At 34.7% G+C, this 21,455-nt stretch overlaps 1 long non-coding RNA gene across 1 annotated transcript; it reads left to right on the top strand.

Moving 5' to 3' along the window:
- The first annotated feature begins 251 nt into the window (after window positions 1-251).
- Window positions 252-7,096, top strand: LOC120351160. Its single transcript, XR_005571210.1, has 4 exons — window positions 252-2,787; window positions 3,615-3,774; window positions 4,852-4,951; window positions 6,931-7,096. It is a non-coding gene; the product is annotated as an uncharacterized LOC120351160 (long non-coding RNA).
- Window positions 7,097-21,455: the final 14,359 nt, after the last annotated feature.

Raw genomic sequence — 21,455 nt, 5'->3', positions numbered from 1 at the left:
ACGATTCAGACTAAATACTTGAACGATTGTCATTACTTCTCGATAAGCCCAATATTTGATTTCATTATTGATACGGTACTGTATTAATCAATCACACCTAAACTTCCAGCACATGCGGAGTAAATGCATCGTTAATTTTGTGTATCAACATATCACAAAAACTATCATAATAATATTGAGAGTATTGAGAGGAGAAAAAAGTATCTTATTTGTATCACATTATTTGCTAGAAGCTCATCACAGTTTATATAACTCAAACGCTTCAACAATATTTGTCTCTGAAAACAGTCCTGAAAGTTTCTTGAAGTTAAAGTTATTATATCCACAAGATAGCTGCATTATTGGTAAACATCTAGGATCTTAGAAAGCTGTTGTTTTTTATTTTTAATGTTTCTATGTATAAGAAATAAGAAGTTTCATCACAACCCATAAAGTAGTTTTTCGGAAATTGTGATAAGTAGTAATTTCCAGAATTCAACAATCAAGTTATTAATTACATACTGAGTCAATTAATCTACCCAGTAGATCTATATATTAATCAGAGAGCACTTAAATACCTTCAATTACATTGTAGTCGCTTGATTCAATTAACGGAAATCGAAATATTGAATGTCAAAGAATATTAACTTACTGTATTGTCTCTTATGATAAATTGGAGACTATTTGAAAGAAAAATAGACGATATCTCTCCAGTCTTTGAAATGAAATTCACCTCGAAAGTGGAGATATTTCGTATTTATTTCCATTTACAATAATAACAGAATTTACTTTGCACCCAACCACAGCCCTACCACCAGTGACTGGTGGGTTTTTTTATACTCTTTGCATTTTGGTTCTGTTAACTACTAGAAGATCGATATCCAAAGGTTCTGATTGAGACTATGATTCGAAAATTGGTTTTCATGGTTGAGTATTGGAATAGATTAGAGATATCAAATTGAATTCTATAAAAGAAACTCAGGAACCAATTCAAGGAAAGTTGTGAGAACAGCAAATGTTATGCCAACGATACTCCCCTGTACAGGAGTCAATTCAATCATTGGAATTACTACATTTTTGAGAATCATAGTGATTCTAGATTAATCTGTGGTTCTTCAAGGCTTGGAATGAGCTTGTAAAATATAATTATCACACAAGAGACAATACAACATGATTTTTCATACACAACATGAAGGAGAAAGAGAAAATAGCTCACGCCTCACTCACTTCATTCAGGTGCTTAGTTTTTTGCATAAATACAAGCGAAATTATATTGCCAAGATCATTTCGTAGCCGGAGTTGAGAATCCTTTTAAATGGGGATGAATGGCAATTTAGTTTTTTTATCTCTTTTCTAATTTGAACCATATAGATTAATTTTGAGGTCTCACAGCATTTTACAAGTCTTCTTTAGTTTTAGCATTTTGCACTTTCTCTGATATCGTATCAATCTTATTCCGGTCGCGTATTAATGGGGAGGATATTATTTTATGATTATACTTTTCCGACAGTTGCATAACTTGGCAAACAGATAATGTATTCAAGAGTTTCAAGTCTCGTTTAATCTGGTAGATTTCATAAGGACGGCAAAAAATCAAACGTCCAAAAATCTATGTGTGTAACTGACTTAACTATCACTGGCTTCACGAAGCTCAAGAAAATAGTTTTCTTATTATAATATGAAATTATCAGATTGTAGGTATGGAGGTTTGATATTAGAATTCCGGTACAGAAAGTTTTTCAGTAGTAGAATCGCTTATTTCTCAGGAATACTTACTTCTACCAGAATCGGTGTTTATTATTCGATCAGATCAGAGCATGATCACAACAATAACATTTCTTTCTTAATTATAATTTTATTTTGTGGCTTGAAGTTGAGTGCAAATAGTTTTTAGTTACACCATATCGAGACAAAGGTGTAAGTTGGTGTACTGCACGCGCAGTAAGAAAGGAACATTCTTGCCAAATCTCAGAATTCTATCAACGCGTTTGTTTGGCCGTAAATGCATTACATACAGACAGACGAAAGAAAATCCGAGTTATCATAGAACTCACTGCGTTCGGCCAATTATCGTTATTCAAAAATTGCATTCAATCTTTATTCTCATTAATTAATTCTTCATATCTTGTAAAATTCGTTCAATAATAAGAAATATTGCCATTCAATCTAAATTAGTGTATAAGCCAGCAGTGTATTATATTGTAACATAACATAGGCCTGCATGAATAAAGAACTCTAATCTAATCTAATCTAATCCGTAATCCCTACGCTGTATGTTCTCTTTTCAACTGCAAATGTCTTTATTGAATTCTTCAATGTTGTTTTCCATCACGAACTGCTTATTATTAAATCTCTTTTTGCTTTTAGAAAAAACGACTAGCAGTCAGATATTTTTACAATAAATGAATAAATCACTCACTGGACAACGAGATCTTTCGGCAGTTCCGCCATCTTCTTGGTTGTCTTCTATTGCTATACTTTTTAGTACCGTACGGTATATTGTTTGAGTCTCTCCCCCTCCTACAAGCTCCTACTTTTGTAATAGTATGTAGGCCTAACTTTCACCATTGTCCACGGCCGTGCTCTCTCTCTCGAAACTCACTCCTTCCTTGTCGAAGTATTTTCGCGCCTTTTTGAGTTGTGTTTGCCTTTTCGCTATATAGTTATTGGACTTGATCTTCTTGTCTAATGCAGTCGCAAGGGTTAGTTTCAGTTCATCACGTATTGAATACAGAGTACATTTCCTGTTTCCAGTGTTTTATCCAGGCATTTATTTGTTTTGAAGTCACGTGATCTTCTATCATCAATGTAAGTACACAATAATATTACTAAATTTATGGAAGTTTGAATCAGTTAGACTGATAAAAGTATAATTAGGCCTACTATACGGTAGCTTGGAGAAAATAATATATATTATTATATTATAGATGTAGCTTGTGTTTTATCTTTTCTCTATAAGGGTGGGTTTAGTTGATTTATTTTGGTTGACCAGTTGAATTCTACCTATCCTGAATACACATTATAGTTATAGTAGGCTGTAATATATGAGCTACAGCTTGAACCTCCTTATTTTCCCCCAGTCATACAATAGCCCACAAATTTGGGTTGGGTTATTATAATTATTTATAATTATAAATTATTTATAACCCAACCCAAATTTGTGGGCTAAATTATAATTTATAACCCAACCCAAATTTGTGGGCTATTGTATGACTGGGGGATAATAAGGAGGTTCAAGCTAAAAATAAATAATTAGACACTAAATTATTTAGTCTCTTATTTCCATCGGTATAAGAGTATCAGAGCCTATAATTTTTTTTCAAATGTTCAGCGTTTCAAAATCTTTTCAAATCACTAACTTTAAAATTATTTTTTCCGAATTCAATCCTGAATCCAAACACCTAGTTCAATAATTTTTTTTTGCCGTACCTATAAATTCCACTAAATGGAACCGAACTTAGCACTTAGAACAAAAATGATTCACATACCGTACATAATCTGTTATTTAATAGAGTTTTTTTTGGAAATTGCAAAAAAATCAAAGGTTACATTATGAATTCATTAGACATACTTGATCCCTTTGAGAATACTTTAATTTTATTCTTCAACTAAAGTATTTTTTTCATTGTTCAAAGGAGACGTATGTCGCGTCATGCGCCGATAAAGCTTCGGAAGGGCGCACAATCACAAGTATCATGGGGAAGCTGGTGACCCTTCCTTACCATCCAAAGCAAGGACGACCATAAGAGAGAGAAAAACCTTTCAAGGACCTTCTGATAACTGAAGTTATGATTGGTAAGATTTCAGCTAATTTCTCTTTTGAAGTTCACTGTGTAGCTTGCTTTATATTTTTTAAACAACTCTAATTTTGCAATATCAATATCAGTCAGACAAAATCCCACTTGAATAGAAAATTCTACTTCACTGTATGACTCAAAAACTTTATTTCGCCATTAAACATGACATCCACAAACACCGTGGTTGAGTGGACATTACTGTCCAAACTTCGCCATGTCATTAAAATGAAGAAGTGATTCTATTCTATTTAATAAAAAAGAAGTCATTCCATCCTGGATCTGCAATATTGGATCTCTAAGTTGATTTTTTTCAATTTGGGAGGTGGTCATTATAATACTGATCATTAATTAGTATTGGAAATAGCAATTGATTTGTAGTAAGCTACAAGTCTGTGATTAACACTCCACATAGCTTTGAAACAGTTTGTCCTATTGATTCAAGGTTCTCACCATTCACTTCATATTGAAATTCCGTATTGGAATAGAATAGAATCGTTACCTTCATTTCAACCTCCGAGGGCGGGGCCTACTTGCTTTGCGGTAGCAAGTTAAGTGATAGGCCTATCATGCATAACAAGACCAGCTTTCAATTTCCAATAAAGAAATACTATATGGAAAACTAGAGATAAATGACTTTTATCCAAATATATTTCATTCTATTTCGAGTTTCTAGAATATCAAGGTGATAGGCCTACTAATTGTAGGGCACCGTTAATTCTACATAATAAAAAGCATGATTCCATTACTGAATAATGGATATTTTTTGGAAATTCATTAATATTACAATTTTCTTATAACATGCTCAGAAGATTCACTTTTTCCTCTCAAATTATTTCACCCAGACTTCTTATCGGTTTTTCTAAACACTTTCCTGTTCATGTTTTACTACAATCTGCCTATTACATGATAAACCATGATTTATAAAATATTCTTCCTCCTCATCTTATCTTTCCAGCCGATCCCACCTAGAAAAAGTAGTTTTGTTCATACATTGTTTGTCCTTTATACTTTTCTTTCGCATTGTAATGAGTAATGTGTGATATGATTAGTGTTCTCATAAATTTTATTGTTACAGCAGCTGCTACAAACCGGTGCTGGCCGAAGGCAGAATTGAAGCAGGTCTAGTTGAAAGCGGCTTCGTGGCTTGCACAAGCCCAATCCAAGTTGGACAAAATGTAAGCATTAATCTTACAATTCAATTTTTCTTGAAAAACAGCATTGGAATCATGTATAACACGACCATCTTCCCATTCGAAAAAAAGAGCTTGGATTCAATATCACTGAGCCAAGATAGCAGACCAAATTTTTAATGTCATGATTGAGTATAGGAACTTTTATATTAGCACGATCCCCTACGTCCGACCATCAAATCACCTCTATGAAAAGTATCAAGCCGTTTTCAAACTTTTTACTCACTCTGTATTGAGATGTTTCCTGAATAAGCATCTTTCACCCAATGTTATTAAAAAGAAGGTTGTTCCATAACTGCCTGATATTGGGACGAAATGAAAATCGGGTAGGTAGAGTAAACTTTTGGCCGGGACACACATAACTACACCAAGCTCGCGCCGCGGCACGGCCGAGTGTCGGACGTACGACGGCGAGAGAAAACAAAAGCTTTGAAACGTGTAGGGACACATACTACCGCACTGCGTCAGTACCGTCACCGTGTTTGTTGCCCGAGCCGTCATCGACTAGTTCAGTTTACTTTTTAACGGTGACGGTGCGGGCTCGTTTAACATAGAGAGTGAAAAACTTATTGAAGAGATACGTAATTTTCCAGTTTGGTACGATCGAAGTGATGAGAAATATGGTTGAACGGAAAAATAAGTTAAAGTAGAAGTAGAACCAAATAACTTAAGCCAAAGGTATAATAGACATAATATTAAAATAATAAAATAAACAGCAAAAAGTATAAAAGATGAACCCATGACTGTGTCTTAAATTTTAAATTCAAAACCAATTACGTTTAGATTTACATACGGCAGAAGATAACAATTTTATTGCTTATATTTATATTTCCAACACATGACTGATTGTGGTATTGTTATGCACCGAAATATTTACCAGCACTATGATTCTCATCTTCTGTGTCTACAGGTAATTAGTTTAAAATTGAAAAATATAAATTTAAATCGGATGTAACAAGCTTTAATAGTGTTATATTATTAACAATAGTTTAACACATTCAGAAATCAGACCACAGTAGCACTACAGAACTGAGACACTGCTGCCGCTCGGCTGTAGCACGGATATGTGTGTTCTCCTATCACCATCACCGTGTCGCGGGCGTAGCTCGGCCGTACCTCGGCACGGGCTCGGTGCGGTTATATGCGTCCCGGCCTTTTGAAGTGCTGCAGATCAGAAATTCTAGTACCGTGCACATGCACTTGTTTTTTCAGCAAGACAATAATATCATTTATGTTGTAATCTTGTTACACTTCTCAAAATAGAACACTTCACTTGGTTTCTACTTGGACTAAATCTAATAAATAGATCTGATTTCAACATTACAGAAACATGATATTATTAGTAAAACATTGGTAAAAATGTAAAACTCAATTGATCAATAATTTTTTTATTAAAGCAACCTTGTGGATGTTATGAGCCATGAAAGCTCAATATGATTAATATTTTCAATGCGCCAGTCGTGATCTCAAATGTAGTCGGGATCTCTGATCTGTACTATTTTTCGGGTTCCCCATCACTTTTAGTTTCCTCAAATCGGAATAACCTTGTTTTTAATAACCTTGTCTTTCATCAACCAACAATTTTTTTATTGGGTACTCTAGCTATAACTTCATTCTGGAGGGAATGTTGATTGGCATGATTGTGTAAAACTTACCCAAGACTCAGAAATTGTGATCAAATGATCAAAATAGAGAGACTAAACACTGATTCAGATGTGCTATGGTTTGACTATTTTGTCTTCTTCCGATCGGGATTTCTGAAATTTGAGTCACTTTAACACAATCACCGCCATTCAACGTTTTCTTCAGAATCTGATTCTCTACAACTCCTATCAATAAAAAATACAAGTTTATGATTTCATATCCAATTATAACTATTAAGTATTAATAAAACAAATTGATCAACTATTTTCTGCTTTGAATTAGTTTCTTTCTGATTTTTTTATTATTTTCATTTTTTCCAGGAATCAGCCATCAACACCAGCTACAATAACAATAATCGACATCGATTGTGAAGATGAACCTCTCGAATAGATAATAATATAATAGTAGTGACAGAAAAGATCATAAAACGTGTCTACATGTTCAATTTACTGATATCATAAACAATAAATTAGTAATTGATTATAATTACGGTTTTTAATTGAATAATCAATCCCTGAAACCTCAATATTGTTGAAAATATTAATTGAAATTTACAAAATTGCAGAAATGTATTTATAATTTTTTTTTTAAATTGTGTAATGAGGGTACAGTTACACTATGAGCAAGTTTGCTCATATAAGCGCTTTCAAGCTGGTAGTGAAAACTTACAGTTAAAAACAGAATCTAGTAACATGCATAGAAACACCTCATGACATGCACAGAGAGAATAGAACTGATCCATGAATAATGCAGAGCTAGTTCCATTCTCTCCGAGCACATCATAACGTGTTTCACCCATTTGAAAAAAAATGTTTTTCACCTGTAAGTTGGCACTAGGTACCAGCTTGAAAGTGCTTATTTGAGCAAGCTTGCACATAGTATAACTGTACCCTTATGTTCTCACAATATTGTAAAATAGTGTCAAAAATTTTTGTACAAAATTGTGGAATAATGTTCTCACAATACTGTGGAATAATTTTCTCACAATATTATGAGATAATTTTTCCACAATTTTTTGTAAAATATTCGGTTCAATATCAATATTGTGTTAATATATTTCAATATTTCAGGAAAATATCTTCCCAACATCAACCAATATTTTCAAATATCGTAGGAAAAATATTTAAGGTTTCATAAAGATATTGTCAGAGTATTCTGACAACATTGACCAACATTTACAACACATTGAACAATGTTGTGATAATTTTTGTCACAATATTGAGACAATATTTTTAAAAAATGTTGTCTCAATATTGTGACAATATTTTCCAATATTTTTTCAAAATATCTTAGCAATATGTACCAACATTGCTATAATATTTTCAAAAAATATTAAAGGTTTCATAAAGATATTGTCAGAGTATTCTGACAACATTGACCAACATTTATAACACATTGAACAATGTTGTGATAATTTTTGTCACAATATTGGGACAATATTTATAAAAAATGTTGTCTCAATATTGTGACAATATTTTCCAATATTTTGTCAAAATATCTTAGCAATATGTACCAACATTGCTATAATATTTTCAAAAAAATATAAAATGTTTCATAAAGATATTGTCAGAGTATTTTGACAACATTGACCAACATTTACAATATATTTAACAATATTGGGAAAACATTCCTTCCAATATTAAGACAATATTGTTTTGCTACTTGGGTGTTTATTCAATACTTCTGGAAATACATTCGCTTCAAATCAGTCCAGTATGAGTTCGTATTTTGCTTGAAGGATCTCAATCACATATCTTGAGTCTTCGGGATATTTTTAAATGAATAATAAATAAAAATGCATTATTGGTCAACATCACAAAAAAGGACCTCATTAGTTCTTGTCATTTCAAAGCTCACTTCATCCTGAATTTTCAGCGCATAATTATAATGATACAGTGTATTTTTCTAGTAGATTCACCAGACTCATATCATGCATTTCTCTATCTTACAGTTCATATGCGGATTTCTTATTTTTTAACTTGAAAAATTACCTATGGTCGAAACTGTTCGTTAAAATATTTTAAAGTTTTAATGAAGGGTACTACAAGTTTTTATAATTTACCCCACTACACTATACTAGTGAATAGGCCTACTCGTGGATCATTGCATCAGCAATATGGATCATAAAAAACAAAAACTTGCAAAAGTCCTCTCCATGTCGTCAGCATTCTATCGATGCACGAGAGCTCGTAGTTTCCTTCCAGCATGTAGTAAGTGGCTCGTTTTTCTCGCCACGGCAGAAGAAGAAGAAGAAAATGAAGAGCAAGAACAATTAAAAGAACAAGACAGGAACAAGAACAAGTACAAGAAGAAAAACAAGAAGGAAATAAGAAGAATTTCGGATCAGGATGGTATTGGCTTGACACGTGATGCGGCAGCATACGGAAGGAGATAGATGAACATAAAAAGAGAGGACAGATGTAGTAATGCAAAGAAGAGGAACGCAAGAGCAAGAGGGGTTGCAAGAAGGGAGCAAGAGGGGTTGTTCTATCAGCATAATGCGGCGCTGTGGATTACCTGCGACTAAACCCTATCGATGCTTTCAAAAACCGAGGTTGAAAAATGAGCTCTCACATCGCGGTGGCATCTCCTGACAACCCTTCCCCCTCCTCATCCTCATCCACCTACCACCACTCCCATCATCCTTCATTCACCCCTAAATTCACTGGCTGCCTTTCTTGCTTCTCTGCCCTTTTCAACGCAGACTACTAAAGATCATTCTCTGAGATGCTGAGATGACGTTCGTACACACAGCATCACAGCGCTATATCTGACATGGGGGTAAATCATGTGCGATCTCGCCAAATTGGAGTTATGACTCGTTGCTACCAACGCGTTATTCGTGATTCCGAGTAAGCATGTATCTATGCACGCTACGGATATTCCAAGTTGAAATAACCAACACTTATACTCGATATTCTAGTAAATAACTGGAAAAATTGAATTGTGTATCAGAACTAATAACAAAATCCCCGAAACCACATTTAGGATGATACCCAAATGTAGATACCCAAACCCGGAGATGCCCAAATGTATGAGCAAAAATTAGTTTTCCCAATGAGTTTATTGATATTTATTATTCTAATACCTCATAGTATAGTTCAGTAAAGGATTGTAAAGTTAGTGAAGGATTGTGAATGGGTTAATAATTTTGAAAATCGATTCACAATGTAATGCATGTAGAGTGCTTTAACAGGCTTCCTAGCCAAGACTCTTCCAATTCCACCACATTAAATTTTGAATAATAATTGTATTATCCATTATTATGTTAAAGGCCTAGAATAATGAGATCATAATATAATTGGAAGAGGAAATAGTAACGATGAAAATTTTCTGGAAAAAATTGTTGATGAATAAAATCAAGAATAAAGAATGTATCCATATTTGTGCCAGGATTTATAATTTGTGATGAATTTATATGTACTTCGGATCCTTTATCATATCAGGAAAACATTTATGATTGTCTTTCATCATCCCAAAGTGTTTCCAAACAACGTAAGCTACTTCTTAGTTCACTAGAATAAATTCTAGAAACAAATATAGATCTCCGATTCAGTTAATAGTACTATATTCTACAGTAACAGAAGACGTTCCTTTCCCATTCTTGAGGAAACTCCAATTTATCCAACGTTCTCTAACGTTGTATAGGAGCTTGTGCAATAATCCTCTGCAACTACGGTATACTTGTTCAGTCGACAACTGACGTGTTTAATAAAGAGAATTTACGACAACAACATTATTCTACAACAGAACTACAACCGTTGTAGGGCTGCATTGCCCAAAAGTGTTGAAGTCCAGCAGCCCGCTCTACAGAGATATAGGCCTACTAGCTGTAAACGGCGGCGGATGCGAATAACAGGTGAAAAATGTCAGACAGCATCTGCGTCTAATAAGAAGTCGCTACAAACAATCCAGACACATTTTCAGATTACTATCAAAAAGCAGCGATTACAGAGATTTTTAGAAAAATATTTTCATTCCTCAACTTTCGTGGATTCTAGCACTAGCTTTTTATCAGTGCACTAACTGGAAGCAATTTTCTATTCTAATTATTCCTTACAAACAAGGTATTCCAGCGTTCCTCCAGGTATGGTATGAATGATTCTTTATTCAAAGCATAATAGTTTCTTTTCTCATTATTCCATCAAAATGACGTGAATGCGAACTCATTTCTTACGAGGACAGTGACTGGATACTACTTAGGCTTATATCTGTAATAAGCATTGCTCTTCCAGTGTTTCTTCTTGTATCAGATAAATTTGCTCAATAATTTCAAAACTAGATTCCGGATAGACGTATTTAATCTACATTGCATAGGAACTCAGAATATTATGCCTAATCTTTATGAAGGTAATAAAATGAAAATAATTTTGAAGAAAATTTTTATAATTTTAAAGTAGGCCGGCACATCTAGATAATGAATCTGAGTCTATACTATTTCAATTCATGCAGGCGAACAGGTTAGAGTCAGGAAAACTACAATAAGTTTTTTGCCATGCCTGATTTAATCGCCGTTTACTATTTTAACACTACAATATCTCAAAACAAACAAAATATCAACAATATTGATACGAAAGAGAATAAGAATCATATTAAATTTAACACGTTACATAACCTTTATCCTCTGATCTGGGGGCGCATAGTAATGCGTACGTTAGATATTAATACGTCACCAAACCAAATAATATCAGTTGCAAATATTAGTTTCAGAACAAAACTCAAAACAGAAAAACCCAAAAAACCCTAATTTCGTCGATAGCCCCATACACCAATTTCAAACCCTCACTTTGATTGACATTTTTGTATGACCCTTTGTTTCACTGCACTGCACTTTGTTGATGGTTTCCGTTGTGTTTCCTTTCGATGTTATTTTGTTATTTTGGCGTTTCCCTCTAAGAATTGAGTTGATGATGTCTGGAAGTCATCTTGCGATGCGGAACCTCCGTCTCCCGAAACGGCCTTACGTCGATACGTCAATTCTGGTCAGGTATCACCCTCGGGACCTCTTACGACATGCCTTGCTCGTGGAGACCATGATGGTATGAAGTTGTGTCTTAAAGCTGGATTTTGAAGGGGTGAAACATGAAGTTGGTTTGGGCTCACACATGAACCGCTGTAAATAAATGTATTACAGCATTAATTTCTAACTCTTCCTACAATTCATCAAAAGCTAGAAAAGGAGTTATCTATTGATTACAGATTATTTGAATTCTCTCATTCTATTTGAATCCTCATTTTCTGTATCAGAATTAATGGATCTTCCTTCACAAATAATTCAAAAGTTCTGGTATAATTTAATTAATTAGCGTTCAGTTAAAAGCCTCAACACCATGAGAAAACACAGTCAGAAAAATATAAAGAATTAGCAAGTCTCAAACTTGACATAATATTAAAATTTACATTCCAATTTAAAGCTTCTTGATTTTCAGCAATTCTCTACAATGATATTTGTTCAGAAACAATAACTAAAATGTAACATAACTGAAACTTTCTTCTCTACTCTCTGTATTTCTTTAGAAAACATTATTATAATTATCTTCCATCACTAATATAATCAGAACGACTATTCTCAATCAATATTATTAACTTGAACAATAACAGGCTTTGATGATACAATACTCTGATGAAATTTCCAATTAATTAAATTCCCTAAATTATATATTAACCTTATTTTATGTACCTTAGCGGTTATTTGAAGAAACAATTATTCATACATGATGAAGAAACACAATCAAACTTTTCAGGACATGGCACTACTAGAAAATATAAACTTTAATAAAAATAAAACTCCTACATTAACTAATAATATAAACTTATAAACTTGCCCAAAAAGGGTGAAACATAATGACTACGTCTTTACTCTCATAGTGCTCCTAGCAAAGTCTCCTCCGAAACGTAATCTGGTCTCTCGGCTGGGGAATCGCCCCACTACTGTATTGTAATTCATAGGTCTCCTATTGAGCGAAGGGAATCAATTTGACCAATAGTAAAATGATTTACTTCGCTAACTCACTTACAATAATGGCTCTAGTCTATTGTGTATTAAAGTTAATATTATAACTTAGGAAAAGGCCTGAATTAAAAAATAGTGCTCGGCATAATTTGATATTAAAATTCAGATCAGATCAAGAAGTTGGAGTTTCTCTTGTATTCATATTGTATATATTTTATTCATAATACTGTATTTTTGGAATTCTATCAAATAATATTAATTTTCAGATTCCCAAAGTAGAATTCATAATTCATTATAATTGGTAGTATTTTCCAGTTTCAGACCAAAAAGCCTTTGTTTCAAGAGAAATTTTCATTCACATAGAGGAATCTTTAAATTCATAATTAATGAATAATCATTTCATTTTGAATGCATTTCTGCGAATGAAAATAATTATGGACATTGATCAATCGGTAATTATTGTTGTAATAGCTTCATTCATTGTTTTGATTCTCATTGTTATTAATTGTTTTGATTTATTTATTGATTTTCAGGGATTTCGATTCAGAAATGGAGAAAAAACCTTGACTTCAGTTATTGTTGAATTTTCAATCAATATGCTATATAATATATGTAATTATATATTATTATTCATGTAATATATTACTATAGAGTGAATAAGATCTTCCTTCTCATCTGAGATCTAGATTAAAAAATCCTCCTTGTTTTTGAGTATTTTTAAGAATTGAAATTGCACATATTTGATTTGAGGGTGCTGAAACCGACTCTGGAATCGCGAATTCCTTATCTTCATTTTGAAGCGATTTAGGTTTTGATGGATAGATGAGACATAATCGTTTCCTACAAAAATTGAAGCAAACCTGGCTGAGATTGATCGAAGGAAGCACAAACCTTCAAACGTCAGAAATTTACAACGATCTCCCGTCTACACGACGTCCATGCAGACCTGCCAGGTTTGCGCTAAGTTTGCGTCGTGTAGACGGGAGATCGTTGTAAATTTCTGACGTTTGAAGGTTTGTGCTTTCTTCGATCAATCTCAGCCAGGTTTGCATCAATTTTTGTAGGAAACGATTACGTCTCATCTATCCATCAAACCTTAATTAGCTTCATAATGAAGATAGAGAATTCGCGATTTCAGATTCGGATTCAGCACCCTCAAATTAAAAAAGTGCGAGGTCAATTCTCAAAAATACTCAAAAACTAGGGATATTTTTTAATGGATGATAATTATCTTATTTACTCTATAGTAATGTAATAGATATATTATTCACTCTCCACTTGATAAGCAGTATTCTTGATTATTATTATTGAGGAGAAGCAGGAGAAGTGGGAGTAGAAGGAGGAGGAGGAGGAGGAGGAGTAGGTGGAGGATGAGGAGATGGTGAGGAAGAGGAGAAGTAGGTGGAGGAGGAGGAGAGGAGGAGGAGGAGGAGAAGGAGGAAGAAAGGAGGAGGGTTGGAGGGTTGAGGAGGTGGAGGAGGAGGAGAAGGAGGAGGAGGAGGAGAAGGAGAAGGTGGAGGAGGAAGAGGAGAAGGAAGAACAGGAGGAGTAGGAGGTTGGGTGGAGGGTTGAGGAGGTGGAGGATGAGTTCGTGGAGGAGGAGGAAGAGTAGATTGAAGAGGAGGGGCGGAGGAAAAGCAGGAGGAGAAGGAGGAGTAGGTTGGGGGGGAGGAGGAGGAGGAGAAGGAGGAAGAAAGGAGGAGGGTTGGAGGGTTGAGGAGGTGGAGGAGGAGGAGGAGGAGGAGGAGAGGAGGTGGAGGAGGAGGAGAATGAGGGAAGGGGGAGGAGGGGATGAGGAGTAGGAGGAGGAGGAGAAGGAGGAGGAGGAGGAGGAGGAGGAGGAGGAGGAGGAGGAGGAGGAGGAGGAGGAGGAGGAGGAGGAGGAGGAGGAGGAGGAGGAGGAGGAAGAGGAGGAGGAAGAACAGGAGGAGTAGGAGGTTGGGTGGAGGGTTGAGGAGGTGGAGGATGAGTTCGTGGAGGAGGAGGAGGAAGAGTAGATTGAAGAGGAGGGGCGGAGGAAAAGCAGGAGGAGAAGGAGGAGTAGGTGGGGGAGGAGGAGGAGGAGAAGGAGGAAGAAAGGAGGAGGGTTGGAGGGTTGAGGAGGTGAAGTAGGAGGAGGAGGAGGAGGAGGAGGAGGAGGAGGAGGAGAGGAGGTGGAGGAGGAGGAGAGGAGGTGGAGGAGGAGGAGAGGAGGTGGAGGAGGAGGAGAAGGAGGAAGAAAGGAGGAGGGTTGGAGGGTTGAGGAGGTGGAGGAGGAGGAGGAGGAGGAGGAGGAGGAGGAGGAAGAGGAAGAGAAGGAGAAGGAGGAGGCTTGAGTTACTATTCATCTCAAGTTTATAAACACTTCAAAGACTTCGTATAGAATTTATATATTATGGTTTAGTTTATAAAATATATATGGTTTAGTTTATAATACAGGTTTGTGTTGAAGTTGGTGTCGTGTGAACAGAGGTTTGATCTAACTTGGCTCAAAGCCAGATTTGCGTAAACCTGGCTTTGAGCCAAGTTTGCGCAAATATCGTTGTCGTGTAGACCCGGCATTAGAGTCATGTTGTCATGTTCCAATTTAAGCTCCAAACCCTCATGTTCCAAGTTTTGTTTCAATTCTAGAGAAATAGCAGGACGTATGAACAAGTGAAGGAAAGTCTCAAACCTTCATGTTTCATACACGAGCCGGTTCAGTACGACAACAAAAAATGTTGTAAAAAGTTGGCTTCCAAGGTGTTGAGGACAACATAAATGAATAAAAAAGTAATCTATTGCAGTAGATAGAAGCCAGAGATGGAAAACTTTCCCCCCGATGGATTTTCCGGTATCAAGATCTTTGGAGCTTTTTTGAAGGGTGAAAAACTTTCTGGCAACTGGGGAGTGATTGTCTTGTTTTGTGTTGTGTGGGGGGGGGCGCATCGAACCATATTAGACATTTCACTAGAGTACGACTCACTTTAAACTGTCACTATTCTTTTCTCAAGGAGCACCAAAACTTCTCATCCAACTCATACTGACAGAATGAGTGAATCTGATCGGCACGGTGGTACTACTGACTTACCACCCCTCTTATCATTTTGCAGCCGAAAAGAGAACTTTTAACTGCTCGGATAATAAACGATAGAAAAAGGAAATTAAGGTACAGTATGATATTGATAGTGTCCAGTTCAGGAAATTGAGATAAATGACAAGTGCAGTTGTTTTATTCTTTCATTTATTTTCCACTCTGTTTTTTCACTGCTCTAGTCTATCTTATCCTTCTTCCTTCTCACTAGTTCATCCTACTCTCTTCGTTTCTGTCTTCTTATTGGTTCCCCTGAATCTCTTCTTTGTTCGCTCACTTCCTTGCTATTACTATAATATTCCTACAGTTACCTAGAAAAGTGACCATTCCTGCACTGATTACAGAACTCAAAGAATCACTTTTCCGCTCTAGTGCACAAAGTATTACTTTGCGTACTCTTAATACTTTGCGTATTATCTTGCAGCTATCCCAATCAGCTGTTGACATTGTTGGCGTGTATTTTGAAATGCGAATTTGTTTTATCTATATTTTTCTGATTTTCAAATAGAACTTATTCAATTATACATTTTGAAAATTATTAATTATTCATTATTTCAAATATTTTTTTTTCATTCATAAATTGATTGGTTGAAAAATTATTTAGGAATTAAGATTCACTCGAAATTATTCAAATTTTCAAATTAATTGGATTAATTTAATTTTTAATTTGAATAAATTATCGATTATTAATTTTCAATTTGGATTATCAAGTTTAAAATAAATTAATGTTGTTATTAATAACAAAATTATACAGACAAACATTTGATGGATTTCAGTCATCATTTTACCCATAATCAATCACTTCTCATATTCAATGGTAACTGTAGGGAAAAATTTAATGTGAAATACGTGCGCAAAGTACCTCTGCTGCACTCAAGAAACCATTCCGCCCTCGCCTACGGCTATACGTAATAGTATATTTCGCACCTAGGGCCGAAAATGAGACTTTTCCGGCTTGAAATCGGTTTTCAAGTCCGAGGCCGTAGGCCGAGGACTAGAAAAGATTGAGGGCCGGAAAAACATTTTTGCCTGTGGTGCGAACACTATTTTTCGCCACACAGAAAAATAAACAATATATAATATGAGAATAATTGTTTAGTAAGCACTTCCGAAAGCAGAAGTGGAAGCTCATAGCTCTAGCAAATCTGAATATTGGGAAATTGTCGAAGTATTTTTATTTTTTATTCTGATTTGTCTAAAAAACCTAAAAGATTATGTTCAATTATGTGGGAGGTTGAGTTTATACTTTTTTATTCTTTCAAATGACAATTAGATGATATTATTATAAATGTTCTAATTATTGAATAATAAACACAAATAATGAAACGTTTTTGATCAGCTGTTTTAGCACACTTGAAATTTGGCCAACCCGAATGTCAACGGAAGTTTAGGTTAGAAGTTCTATCCTACTCTGAAAATCGAATTTGAATAGTTTATAATATATATCTCATCTGTATTTCATTCATCCAAATAAAATGATAGCATCTTATTGCAAAATACTTTATTCAATTCTAGAAGCATAAACCGATTCCGTTTCATAAACTATTTTGTAAACACGTTCACATCAAATCAGAATCAGCTGACTTCAAGGCTATTTTACAGCACTAAAATTTTTTTAGGCCGTAAAAATTTTACCGGCCTGGTCAGAAAACAATCACTTTCGGCCTCCATATGACGCACGAAAACCAGCTCATTACATCCAAGTGGGGCCACAGTATACATACAGTACGGAAACTTGGCTATATCCTGACGCCAAAATCCGCCATCTTGTTAGGAAGCGCCGCATTGTAATAGTATTGATGGTAGGTTCGGATCACTTCAATGATCCGGATCAATTGATCTCATTCACTGCCACGAGCCAATCAGAAGACCAGGATTGGAACTTCCCAAGGTCACGTGACGTGTTTAGTATTGGCGTCATGTAAAAAGCATTGGTTAGATAGGCGATTGATTACAAGTTTCCATTCTGTATATTCTGTGGTGGGGCGAAAACGTTTCTTTCCGTGCAGCAAACTGTCACTTTGCGCGCTACTTGCTCAAATAACTATTTATTTTTTTCCTCTATTATCCAGTTATATCTTTCACTCTCAGTTTCTCCTCTAAACTCTCTCCTTCACTCCTCTCGTCATAACTTCCTCTATCTACTTTTTCTTCCGGTATCTCTACCTCTATCTTCTTCAAACCATCTCAAAAGCTGGGTACATCTCTTACAATACAACTCTTCTTCTTCTTCTTTCTCTTTCTCTATCTCTTTTTTCTTATTCTTCCTCTTTCTCTTTCTTCTTATTCTTCCTCTTTCTTTTTCTCTTTCTCTTTCTCTTTCTCTTTCTCTTTCTCTTTCTCTTTCTCTTTCTCTTTCTCTTTCTCTTTCTCTTTCTCTTTCTCTTTCTCTTTCTCTTTCTCTTTCTCTTTCTCTTTCTCTTTCTCTTTCTCTTTCTATTTCTCTTTCTCTTTCTCTTTCTCTTTCTCTTTCTCTTTCTCTTTCTCTTTCTCTTTCTCTTTCTCTTCCTCTTTCTCTTTCTCTTTCTCTTCTCTTCTCTTTCTTTTCTTTTCTCTTTTTCTTCTCTTTCTCTTTTCTTTTTCTCTTTCTCTTCTCTTTCTTCTTTCTCTTTCTCTTTCTCTTTTCTTTTCTCTTCCTCTTTCTCTTCTCTTTTCTCTTTCTCTTTCTCTTTTTCTTTTTCTTTTCTTTTTTCTTTTCTTTTTCTCTTTCTCTTTCTCTTTTCCTTTCTCTTTCTCTTTCTCTTTCTCTTTCTCTTCCTCTTTCTCTTTTTCTTTTTCTTTTTCTTTTTCTTTTCTTTTTTTTCTTTTTTTTTCTTTTTTCTTTTCTTTTTCTTTTTTCTTTTCTTTTTCTTTTTCTTTTTCTTTTTCTTTTCTTTTTCTTTTTCTTTTTCTTTTTCTTTTTCATTTCTTTTTCTTTTTCTTTTCATTTTTCTTTTTCTTTTCATTTTTCTTTTATTTTTCTTTTATTTTTCTTTTTTTTCTTTTCTTTTTCTTTTCTTTTTCTTTTTCTTTTTCTTTTTCTTTTCTTTTTCTTTTTCTTTTTCTTTTCTTTTTCTTTTCTTTTTCTTTTTCTTTTTCTTTTTCTTTTCTTTTTCTTTTTCTTTTTCTTTTTCTTTTTCTTTTTCTTTTTCTTTTTCTTTTTCTTTTCTTTTTCTTTTCTTTTTCTTCTTCTTCTCCTTTTTCTTCTCTTTTCTCTTTTTCTTCCTCTTCTTCTTCTCCTTCTTCTTCTTCTTCTTCTTCTTCTTCTTCTTCTTCTTCGTCTTCTTCTTCTTCTTCTTCTTCTTCTTCTTCTTCTTCTTCTTCTTCTTCTCTTCTTCTTCTTCTTCTTCCTTTCCCTGCTCGTTTTTCCATATTCTTCATCAATCTATAAATCTCCAACTCTCTCACTTTATCATCCTAAGTATTACTCTTCTGCATTCGTTCTTCTCACGAATAATCGAACTTATGTGTTGATAACCATAGTTGATTACTATAAACGCTGTCATTAAGAGGTTTAAAAGGAGATCAAAAGAGAAAGGATGAAGTGGAGATTGTGTAATGAGAGTGACGAAGAAGGAAAGAGAGAATAGAAACAGAGGATGAATTGGTGAAATTTGTGAGAAATGAGAAGAAAATAGAGGAAAGAAGAGAGAATGAAGGAGAGGGGAGAAACTAGAAGATGTGATAGTCGAGGAAAAATGAGAGGATTGAGAAAAGAAGAAATAATATGAAGAGATGAGAAGAGGAAAGGGAGAATGAAGAGAAGTCAGAGAAATGATGAGGCCGAAGGATAGTGTGAGAAGTTAGCTAGGATAAATTAATGTCAATCTGCTAAACTCAATTACAAACCAATCCTTTGTTGACAATAGTTAACTCTCTGTCAATAATAGAATGGCGATTAGTGGAGTTTACTTGGGGTATAATTGATCAGTAGTTGAATATCGCCGTATTGGGTTACTGTATTTATTCTACAGTATTTCAAGATGTTTGATCATCATGATGCAAATATACGGTTTCAAAACTTTGCCACCCCATGAGAATTGAATGCAGCTTCATTGTCAATATAATTACGAATCACTAACTACTTGCTTGCTTATATCAATATTTGTAATCTTTTGACAGATTAATAATGTTTCGATATGAAACTTTTTATGACTACTGATGTAGACCTATATTGTCACACGGAGTAGAGAGTACTTCTGGTTATGTTGGAGAGTAATACTGGTTTCCTTATTCCGTGGTTGTGATTACCACATTCTTTAAAATGGAAAACTAGTTGTCTAGATCTGGTTTTTTCCCCATCAACAATCTCAGATGAACTAAATGCCAAGTGAATTGAATTACTCTAGATTGAAGGAGAAATATTTTTCATATTCTATAGCTGCTTTAAAGCGAATGAACATTCTCCATGTGGCATTAAATAATATTTATATATTTGTCGTACTACGAGTATCAGCGGTGGAGATGGAACAATCTTGTACTTCTTTTCCAACAACGCCGATCAAGTTGCTAGTTTTGCTGGAAGAGTGCGCTCACTCTCATATTCCTAAACAGAAGACAGTGTAGTCACGTGCAGACCTCTGAGTGTCATTCGTATGTGCGATCTCTCAAATGTGCGAGAATCAGCTGATCGGGAGGATCTCAGACATGCGAAATTTCAGTTTGTCTGGTTTCCGTTGTTTAGTGGACACAATAATATCATATTATATTATTAATAATTTCTCTGTTCAAGGGTACAAACACAACCATAGGAGTTTATTCAGAATGGAGACTTTTTGTCACATAAAGCATTTAAGCTACTACTATTAAATACGTTTATATGAGACTAGCTTACCCGGCGAAATTTGTAAATTTTACAAAGTAGTGACACAATGGATTGATAATTTTCTGATGTGCGAAAATGTGACCACCACTATATTATATGAACATGTGTCGAGATGCCACTTCAAACCCGTATGGATTGATAGTGTATCCTGAATTCCTGAACAAAACATTCCAGTTGATATGAACATAAATTGCCATTAAAAACGTCCCATTTGTTCCAATTTTCATGGAATAGGCACTTACAGATTTGAAATCTCGCAGATCCTTGGCATTCCCCATACCTCTGCCATTTTGAGGTATTTGGAAAAACCTACCCAAATTGTTGAATTTTGAAACATTGGTTTATCCTATGTATGTATTACAGGTACATTGAATTTAATGTTTATATGAGACTAGCTTACCCAGCGAACTTCGTACCGCCAAAAAGTCAATGTATCTCATGTCACACTTGACTTTAATTGGTGAAATTTATCTGACAATCCATATTTTCATTTACATCTCAATACGGACTTCCTATGTGATTAGTCATACAGCATTCATTATTCCGGAAACATATTCTTCTCAATCAATTGGTAGTAATATCTATCAGTAAAGTGTTGAGTTGAAAAAATAGGTGGGTTAAATCAGTGTCTCAAAGATTAATCTAATGTTTTCATAGTTGTTGATTGTCAATAGATGGTCCAGGAAATTAAATTCAATTTAAATATAAGATATAGCTGTTTCAAAACCAACCTTCAGTAACGGCGACTTTCAATAATATCAATTGCAATTCTATCACTTTATAAACTCTTAAATACTATTAATACATGAAGAAACTTATTTTCTCTGTTGAATCGTGAGACGTTGGCAGCAGTCGGTAGAGCAAAAGAGAAATACCACAAATTTCTCCTGAAAGAGAAATACCACAAATTTCTTAGCAGCTCTCCAAGGAGCTCAAATAATTCTCTGCTTTCAACGGCTGCAAACAGTGGCTGCTTTATCAATTTGCAGTTCTCATGACTGATGTGGACGACACCGCAATTATTGTAGATGCAGAA

This window comes from Nilaparvata lugens, chromosome 4 (assembly GCF_014356525.2).
Source record: "Nilaparvata lugens isolate BPH chromosome 4, ASM1435652v1, whole genome shotgun sequence".
NCBI classification, from domain to species: domain Eukaryota; kingdom Metazoa; phylum Arthropoda; class Insecta; order Hemiptera; family Delphacidae; genus Nilaparvata; species Nilaparvata lugens.
The sequence above is the reverse complement of the archived record's forward strand: the minus strand, read 5'-3'. Positions and strand labels throughout refer to the sequence as shown.